This window comes from Mytilus trossulus, chromosome 8 (genome assembly GCF_036588685.1).
Source record: "Mytilus trossulus isolate FHL-02 chromosome 8, PNRI_Mtr1.1.1.hap1, whole genome shotgun sequence".
In the NCBI taxonomy this organism is placed as follows: domain Eukaryota; kingdom Metazoa; phylum Mollusca; class Bivalvia; order Mytilida; family Mytilidae; genus Mytilus; species Mytilus trossulus.
The window spans coordinates 22,295,271-22,306,402 of NC_086380.1; positions in this window are offsets into that span (position 1 = coordinate 22,295,271).

Consider the following 11,132-nt stretch of genomic DNA (forward strand, 5'->3'; position numbering starts at 1 on the left):
AGCTGTTTGTTATTTGACAATTAATCTAAAAAATGAATTACGCTTTGATCTGTAGAAATGTGTAAACTGTCACTTTTTCCTTATATACTCATTATACCTAGGATTTGACACCCTATAAAATTCTTAATCTCTTTCAATCAAAGTTGGGACAACTGCATTTTTTTCATTGGTTAGGTGTTGATAATTTTACATGAATGTTATTTCAAATCTAATGACAGGGACCAAAATAGAACCAGTCAAAGCTTTATTACATAGTTGGTTGACAATTATTATCACGATACAGCAAAATAAAACATAAACACATATTTAATTTTGAGCTAACTGAATGTCTTACGCGTTGTCTTTTTAAACCGTTACCGCCACGGTGGTCTCGTGGTAGCGTGTTCGTCCCAAGTGCGGGCGATCATGGTATCAAACTCCATCCAGGTCAAAGCGAAAGAATTAAGAATTGATTCTTGCTGCTTCTCTGATAAGCATGTCGCATTAAGGAATAAGAGAACAGACTGTTCGGCTCGGATTCAGAGTAATGTGCCTGAGTGAGGTATCCTGTATTCCTTTTTGAAATACCAAAAAAAGCAACATTTTAACGCATATATACTAGTAAAAGATAAAGATACCAATTTTCATGGACTTTTGATTTTGTGGTTTTGCTGTAATCTGCTAACAAACCCCAAAAAACTTCTTGAGTCTTTTAATCTGCTTTTTTGTGGTTCACTTGTACTCAAGAAATCAACGAAAATTGTTATCAAACGAATAATAATGATTTTTTTTTTATCAAATAATAATTCAGAAATTGAAACTGAGTACTTCTCTAGTTAATTAGAATTGTATTTTTTAAATATTTGTACACGCACATACATGTATGAGGGTGATAAAGGGTTATTTTCGTGCATCGTGTTTTGCTAGTTTTATTCATATGCAGCACTGGGCATAATTCGTTATTTACCGTGTTTCGTGAAATCGGTAAAAAGGTCAGCGTGAAAGAAATTTTTAATTGTTCGTTCATCGTGAAATGGCGTTCTTCCGTGCAGATACCCCTTTACTCCCCTCATGCCTGCGTGTAGAGTAACTTATAATGGAAAAAAAGCATTGTTTTTACTGTTTTCTGTTATTGCTAATGAGTTTGTTCAATCTTTCGTTGCAACACACCCTTCTTGTAAGCATTTCTCGTTGATAACATTAACATTTGACTTTTTTACAAGGAGTTCACCAAACGTACAATATTGTTTAATTAGGGGAGAAGCCAGATATGTGAAAAAAACATTTTAAAAGTCATTTGTTTATTCAATTGATTATACGGAATTATGTTGCCATTCAATATAAGGACGCACTTAACAATTATATGTCCTTTCTATTGTGGTTGTTTTACCTATATGAGTAACAATCCTATAATAGCTTTTTACTTCTCTACTGCAACGGTAACAACCAACCTATCCACAGTATCTTAGTTCATCCCCGGTTTTAGTTGGGGTTTCTGTTCCTGTGGTTTTTTTTCCAGCACTTTTTATTCAGTTAATTCGTCTTTTCTCGGTTAAACATTTTTTAAGTGCAACAGGATCATATTTTCTTTATTACAAAATAAACGACAGTATGGAGGTTTACCGTTATGTCAACAATGTTATCAGAAAAAGATAAAACGCTTTAGTGTAGTATCCTTTTTCAAAATGAAGGTTTACGTGAAGTAATCCCGACAGGTTTAATTATGGTAAGACATTTCTTCTTTTTAAAATTTATTTGAGTTTAGCAAATTCGATTAATTGAAATATGTTCAATTGAATTTTGAAACCATTATAAATTAACTTTTAAATAAACTTTGATTTTTTTTTTAAACTAAGGCTTTTCAACCTCAGGAATAGATTAACTTAGCCGTATTTGGCAAAACCTTTAGTTCTTTTTTTGGCATTTTAAACATCTATTTGATTTCAATATCACTGATGAGTCTTTTGTAGACGAAACGCGCGTTTGATCTGGCGTAACTATTAAATTTTGGTCCTGGTATCTATGGTGAGTTTTTTTTTGATAAGCAGTCATTTGTGTTTGTTTTATTTACCACTAGTAATCAATTTAATTTTTAACTGTTCTATTTTTATAGACAAAAATGGTCTATATATTGTTTTATTTTAAGAACAGTCAGAAGAAATACATCTTCTACTATTCTGAGTAAAATCAATGGAAACAATTTACTAACAGAGATCTTTGTTTTAATGTTACACAAAGTGAATCATATTTTATGTACCAATTTCAAATGTACCAATTGCAAAATTAGACACTTCAATGTCTAATATAGAGTTCATATTATATTTTCTTCTTTATATTCGTTGGTGGCACTCACATCCAAACAGTTGTAAACGTAAACAATTATTAATTGCACTGTCTATTTTATCTGCACTACTCGATTACGAAACGTCAGTCTGTCGTACTAAATTATAATCCTGGTACATTTGATAACTATTTACACCACTGGGCCGATGCCACTGCTGGTGGACGTTTCGTCCCCGAAGATATAACTAGCCCATTAGTCAGCATTTTGGTGTTGGCATGAATATCAATTATGTGGTCATTTTTATAAATTAACTGATTACAATTACTTTAAATTATCGAAAAACTAAGGATTTTCTTATTACAGGCAAATATTACCTTAGCCGTATCTGGCACAATTGTTTTGAATTTTGGATCTTCAATGCACTTCAACTTTGTACTTGTAATTGCGGTAATAGTCCGGATCATTAAAGTTACAAAATCTAAATGAAAATTTAAACTTTTTCGTTATGAAGTTAAGCAGAAAGTAAGAACATAAATATTGGCTTTATTATTTATCCTTCGATTTGGTGGCCTTTTTGAAAGTTCATATGCTTTAAAAGTTACACTAACGCGATCAAAAAACATCATGCTTTGAACGACAAAATTATTTCATTTACTTAAATTACTCTTACTTATGGATTTTGACATACTATGAATGACAAAATTATTTCATTCAATAAAATACTTTAAATTTTTGTTGAGTCTGTTTTTTATTTTATACATTTGACGTGATACTGTACGTATGTATCCCGTCATACTTTGAACCACACTTTTTTATTTATTAATATTACATTTACTGTTGAGTCTGTTGTTTGTTATATCAACTTTATGTGACTATGCATATATGTATACCTTCATACTTTGAACGACAAAATTATTTTTATGTCTACCTGTGCGAATTTCAAACGCGCAATTTTACACCAGCAATGAAAACCATCTATTCTTTACGGGTAGACTTTATAAAGATAAATTAAGTGGTATAAGAAAAGCATAATGAGTATAATAAATTTGATGTATGCCTTTTTGTGCTTCTTCGTTACAATTGTTGTTTTTATAGTGATGCAAGTATGTTTGTTTTGTTCATACTTTTAACGACAAAATTATTTTTATGTCGACCTGTACGAATTTCAAACGCGCATTTTTACACCAGCAATGAAAACCTTCTTGCCTTTACGGGTAGACTTTTTATATACATAAATTAATTGGTACAAGAAAAGCAAAATGAGTATGTTAAATTTGATGTATGCCTTTTTTGTGATTCTTTGTTACATTTGTTGTTTTTATAGTGATATTAAGATGATAACACAATATTGACTGTTGCACCCCTATTTTTGACATTTTTACTCTTTGAGTATGTTTGTTTTGTTCATACATCGTTGACAATGTAATGGAATTTGATGCGACTGTCATACAAGTGAGAGGTTTTACTAGCTATATAACCAGGTTCAATCCACCATTTTCTACATTAGAAAATGCCTGTACCAAGTCAGGAATATGACAGTTGTTATCCATTCGTTTGATGTGTTTGGACTTTTGATTTTGCCTTTTGATTTTTGATTTTCCTTTTTAGCTCACCTGGCCCGAAGGGCCAAGTGAGCTTTTCTCACCACTTGGCGTCCGTCGTCCGTCGTCGTCGTCGTCCGTCGTCGTCGTCGTTAACAATTTACATTTTGAACTTCTTCTAGAGAACCACTGAATGGAATGGAACCAAACATGGCATGAATGTTCCTTATGAGGTGCTGACCAAGTGTTGTTACTTTGTAGCCGATCCATCATCCAAGATGGCCGCCAGCGGGGGACTTAGTTTAACATAGGACACTATGGGAAATGCATACAAATGACTTCTTTTAGAGAACCATTGAATGGAATGAAACCAAACATGGCATGAATGTTCCTTATGAGGTGCTGACCAAGTGTTGTTACTTTGTTGCCGATCCATCATCCAAGATGGCCGCCAGCCGGGGACTTAGTTTAACATAGGACCCTATGGGAAATGCATACAAATGACTTCTTTTAGAGAACCACTGAATGGAATAAAACCAAACATAGCATGAATTATCCTAATGGGGTGCTGACCAAGTGTTGTTACTTTGTAGCCGATCCATCATCCAAGATGGCCGCCAGCGGGGGACTTAGTTTAACATAGGACCCTATGGGAAATGCATACAAATGACTTCTTCTAGAGAACCACTAAATGGAATGAAACCAAACATAGCATGAATATTCATTCCTTATGGAGTGCTGACCAAGTGTTGTTACTTTGTAGCCGATCCATTATCCAAGATGGCCACCAGCGGGGACTTAGTTTAACATAGCACCCTATTGGAAATGCATACAAATGACTTCTTTTAGTGAACCACTGAATGGAATGAAACCAAACATGGCATGAATGTTCCTTATGTGGTGCTGACCAAGTGTTGTTACTTTGTAGCCGATCCATCATCAAAGATGGCCGCCAGCAGGGGACTTAGTTTAACACAGGACCCTATGGGAAATGCATACAAATGACTTCTTTTAGAGAACCACTGAATGGAATAAAACCAAACATAGCATGAATGTTCCTTATGGGGTGCTGACCAAGTGTTGTTACTTTGTAGCCGATCCATCATCCAAGATGGCCGCCAGCGGGGGACTTAGTTTAACATAGGACCCTATGGGAAATGCATACAAATGACTTCTTTTAGAGAACCACTGAATGGAATGAAACCAAACATGGCATGAATGTTCCTTATGAGGTGCTGACCAAGTGTTGTTACTTTGTTGCTGATCCATCATCCAAGATAGCCGCCAGCCGGGGACTTAGTTTAACATAGGACCCTATGGGAAATGCATACAAATGACTTCTTTTAGAGAACCACTGAATGGAATAAAACCAAACATAGCATGAATGTTCCTTATGGGATGCTGACCAAGTGTTGTTACTTTTTAGCCGATCCATCATCCAAGATGGCCGCCAGCGGGGGACTTAGTTTAACATAGGACCCTATGGGAAATGCATACAAATGACTTCTTCTAGAGAACCACTAAATGGAATGAAACCAAACATAGCATGAATGTTCCTTATGGAGTGCTGACCAAGTGTTGTTACTTTGTAGCTGATCCATTATCCAAGAAGGCAGCCAGCGGGGGACTTAGTTTAACATAGGACCCTATTGGAAATGCATACAAATCACTTCTTCTAGTGAACCACTGAATGGAATGAAACCAAACATAGCATGAATGTTCCTTATGGAGTGCTGACCAAGTGTTGTTACTTTGTAGCTGATCCATCATCCAAGATGGCCGCCAGCGTGGGACTTAGTTTAACATAGGACCCTATGGGAAATGCATACAAATGACTTCTTTTAGAGAACCACTGAATGGAATAAAACCAAACATGGCATGAATGTTCCTTATGAGGTGCTGACCAAGTGTTGTTACTTTGTAGCCGATCCGTCATCCAAGATGGCCGCCAGTGGGGGACTTTTGAATGAAATTAAACATGTTCCTTTTCTTATAAATGAGGTTGTGTTGTCACTTTTAGCCAAATTTTATATTTTTTTATATGATTTCAAAAACCCAAGTAGAATCAGGTGAGCGATACAGGCTCTTGAGAGCCTCTAGTTGAATTTTCCTCGGAGTTCGGTATTTTTGTGTTTTTACTTTTTTTCAGACATCCTAGTTTTGACTCCTCGTGTATTTAAACATTGTCGGCTTTTTGTTGTAGTTTTAGTGTTCTCGATGAAGGTTATTGAAGAAAACACATAGGATGCACGAAATTTAAAAGTGTCAATATTATTTACATGTTGGGTGTTTCAGAAAAAGTATTTTTCTTTATCTTTCTTTATTCACACTATTCGGATATTAAAATATTCCTTTTATGATTTTGTCCCATTCTTTTACAGACGGCTTGTTCTAAGTCACACCCATGGCTTCTTCTACTCATAGTTTGCCGTAAGTATTGTACTGTTTAAAAAGGGCAAACCATTATCACCATATAAAGTTGTGGTATATTTACTACCTACACAAGTGTTCCTATGATTTCCTGTGAAACACCGAGATAGAAGCCACTAATTCGACATTCAAACTCACATGGAAGAAGAACTGACAAACTAATAAAAAAATATATACATAACGCATCATTTAGTGCATAAAATCAGTTTAAGAAAAACTCGCACTTTTAGTTTTAAGTAACAAACTCCACGAACTCCCGATTATTCATCCTTCCAAACAACGTAGGGGCCTCGATGGCCGAGTGGTCTAAATAGTTACTACTGTAATTACTAGCCAGCCAACACTGAGTTTGTGAGTTCGAACCCCGCGTATGCGAGTGAACTGAACTTCAATCTCAATTGACTAGGATCGTAAGTTTTCCTATCGAAGGTCGAAGGTTTTCTCCGGGCACTCCGGCTTCCTTCACCAATAAAAACTGTCCGCCATGAAATTGTCCAAAAAAGCAGTGCTTTGAAATGGCGTAAAACCCCCAAAAATACAAATCGAATCAAAACAACGTATTAACAAAATATAAAAAGAACATGTTTAATATTAAATTTACACACATACTTAATGTGTGTCTGGTTAAGTGCATTTTTTACACATGCATGTTTTTATCTTTACACTCTTTTCTTGGGTTAATACAATTATGTAATCAGCATAATCACTTACTTGCTTTTCTGTACAATTAACTACAATGGGGCAATCATTATATTTAAAGGAAGCAGTAGGATTTTGATAGTAAATATCCTGGAATGGTCATAGAAGAAAGGAAATAATTTTGCACACAACATGACTTTAATATTCTGCATCAAACATATACAATACTAAGTAAATAAGGCACAATTCGTTTTAATTTCAGAATCATTTCTACAGATTTGCGAGACAAGAGGTAAGGTTTTCCTAGCATTGAAAATAGGTTGGAATTTATGTAGTTAGGAAATATTACTGAGAACACAAAAGATATTTAAAACACTGAATAGCCAGAAATTGTCCTGATAAAAAACATACCGAATAAGACAGACAAAAACAAATATTTCAAATGTCATTAGACGCAACATGAAACCAGTTAAAATTTTATTTTAGTCTTTATAAATCGGTTAATAAAAAATGTGCATGTATACGTGTATCATGACTAAAGTCGCCAATGTAAAATGATATAAAGATATAAATAGCAATAATAACACAGTATTATGTCATGTTGTTTGGACAGAATATGTTGGATGCTTTCCTGACAATCCCAAACGGTTGTATGACCATCCAAATCCACCCTGGAGTCCACCAGACCAAACAATAGACAAGTGTGCAAGATATTGTAAGAGAAGGACTTTCATTTATAGTGGATTAGAGGTATTTTACTCAATTATGTCGAGAAAAAGCATATTAAATGTCTTAAACAGTAGAAAACATATTAAACAACAATTACTCTTCAATGATATATCAATAATCTATGTCAATCTTATTCGTTTTAATAATTGGAATTAAAATTGAGAATAAAAATGGGGAATGTGTGAAAGAGACAACAGTGATAATGAACGCAATACTGAATTATTCCCAATTGTCTCACTTCTCACTTTTTAGAATTTTAGAGTTCTGATTGTCCCACATTATTTTATGAAGTAAGATGATCTTATATAATCAAGATGACTTTTGTTTGTTTTACTAATTAAACCATTATTAATAATTGCACACGGCGGGTGCTGCATGTGCAGCAGGATCTGCTTACCCCTCCGTAGCACCTGAGATCACCCCTAGTTTTTTGTGGGGTTCGTGTTGTTTATTCTTTAGTTTTCTTTGTTGTGTCATGTGTACTATTGTTTTTCAGTTTGTCTTTTTCATTTTTAGCCATGGCGTTGTCAGTTTGTTTTAGATTTACGAGTTTGACTGTTCCTTTGGTATCTTTCGTCCCTCTTTTAATATTCATTTTATAAAAGTTAAAAAAAAAAAATGTTTTTCAAATCATTAGATTAATACGTGTTTGATTTTAGAAATATGATATTTATATGAAATATATCTACAATGTTCCGTTCTTCATAAAACCAATTCAATATGAATACCTAAATTTTGACTACTTTTCTCTGATTTTTTAAAAAATAAATATAGAAATAATTCATGCAATCTATAAAAAAAAAATTAAACTCATTTGCATACTACACTACACGAACTTGTTGATGGAGAGATGTTTCTACACGTCTTTGCAATTTTGGGAAGTCTGAGCACATTAATTCAACATTCTCTGCACTATTGAAGACTGATAATACCCCACGGTAGATTCAACTTAACCCAATAACTTTATTTGTTGATAACGATAGCCTTTCCAAGAATCAAATTTTTTTTCAAATACTATTCTCGTTGCGTTTGCAGTCAACAGAACTATTCACCAACTATAAAGAAGAACCAGACTTCCATAAAAAATAAGAAGATTTGATATGATTGCCAACGAAACAACTCTACCAGAGAGACCATGTCATACAGAAATCATCTTTAGGTCACCATACGGCCTTCAACAATGACCAAAGCCCATACCGCATAGCTATGAGGCCCCAAACGATAAACAGATCGATGCCACTACTGGTGGAGATTTATTTCCCGAGGGTATCACAACCCCAGTAGTATATATTTACTATTTACAATTTTTGAATTTGTTGAAATACTAAGGCTTTTTTACCTCAGGCATAGATGAACTTTTAGGAATTTTGGTCCTCAATGCTCTTAAACTTCGTACTTTATTTGGGCTTTTAAACTTTGTTGGATTCGAGCGTCACTGATGAGTCTTTTGTAGACGAAAACGCGCGTCTGGCGTATATACTAAATTTAGTTCTGGTATCTATGATGAGTTTATTTACAACTATCGGTCCATGCCACTGCTGTTGGAGACTTATTTTTCTGAGGGTATCACAAGCCCAGTAGTCAGCACTTTTGTGCTGATCTAAATTGCCATTGATATGGTTATATTTATAAATTAATTGTTTACAAATTTTTGATTTTTTTGAAATACTAAGGCTGCCATTGGCGATTGCCAAATAAAATTGATCACAAGATGTAACAAAATGGATCTAAAAATAAATTTAATACTAAACAGAAAAACTTTTTAAACTTGTGGCCGCGATGTTATGCCACAAACATACGGTGTCAATATATTTTAGTACACCAGATCCGGATTTCGACAATAAATGTCTCTTCAGTGATGTTAGGGATCGAAACGGTATTTGGAAGGCCATATAAAGAGTATCCTCATTTTGAGAAAAAAGTACCCTCATTTTTAGATAAACTCTTGAATTTAAAGAGTCAATATAGGATGAACGGATCATATAAACCGGAGGGAAAATACGATACAAAGCCCAAACAAAAAAATATAAACGAGTCTAAATTGAAAACTACGTTCAAACCTATGTTTACGTTGGATAAAAACCGCAATTTTTATACGTGTGCATGTTAAACAAATTTCGTTGTAGAAGGGTCTAAAAACAGCACAAACAACATTTTCCAAAAGACCAAAAAAGTGAAAAAGTATATTTAAACAAAACGCATTTGACTAACAGGTCGAACAATGCCATTGGCGATTGCCAAATAAAATTGATCACAAGATGTAACAAAATGGATCTAAAAATTAATTTAATACTAAACAGAAAAACTTTTTAAACATGTGGCCGCGATGTTATGCCATAAACATACGGTGTCAATATATTTTAGTACACCAGACCCGGATTTCGACAATAAATGTCTCTTCAGTGATGTTAGGGATCGAAACGGTATTTGGAAGGCCATATAAAGAGTATCCTCATTTTGAGAAAAAAGTACCCTCATTTTTAGATAAACTCTTGAATTTTAAGAGTCAATATAGGATAAACGGATCATATAAATCGGAGGGAAAATATGATTCAAAGCCCAAACAAAAAATATAAACGAGTCTAAATTGAAAACTACGTTCAAACCTATGTTTGCGTTGGATAAAAACCGCAATATTATACGTGTGCATGTTAAACAAATTTCGTTGTAGAAGGGTCTAAAAACAGCACAAACAACATTTTCCAAAAGACCAAAAAAGTGAAAAAGTATATTTATACAAAACGCATTTGACTAACAGGTCGAACAACTGATGTTCTTTAACCCTACTGACTGCCATTGGCGATTGCCAAATAAAATTGATCACAAGATGTAACAAAATGGATCTAAAAATAAATTTAATACTAAACAGAAAAACTTTTTAAACTTGTGGCCGCGATGTTATGCCACAAACATACGGTGTCAATATATTTTAGTACACCAGATCCGGATTTCGACAATAAAAGTCTCTTCAGTGATGTTAGGGATCGAAACGGTATTTGGAAGGCCATATAAAGAGTATCCTCATTTTGAGAAAAAAGTACCCTCATTTTTAGATAAACTCTTGAATTTAAAGAGTCAATATAGGATGAACGGATCATATAAACCGGAGGGAAAATACGATACAAAGCCCAAACAAAAAAATATAAACGAGTCTAAATTGAAAACTACGTTCAAACCTATGTTTACGTTGGATAAAAACCGCAATTTTTATACGTGTGCATGTTAAACAAATTTCGTTGTAGAAGGGTCTAAAAACAGCACAAACAACATTTTCCAAAAGACCAAAAAAGTGAAAAAGTATATTTAAACAAAACGCATTTGACTAACAGGTCGAACAATGCCATTGGCGATTGCCAAATAAAATTGATCACAAGATGTAACAAAATGGATCTAAAAATTAATTTAATACTAAACAGAAAAACTTTTTAAACATGTGGCCACGATGTTATGCCTCAAACATACGGTGTCAATATATTTTAGTACACCTGATCCGGATTTCGACAATAAATGTCTCTTCAGTGATGTTAGGG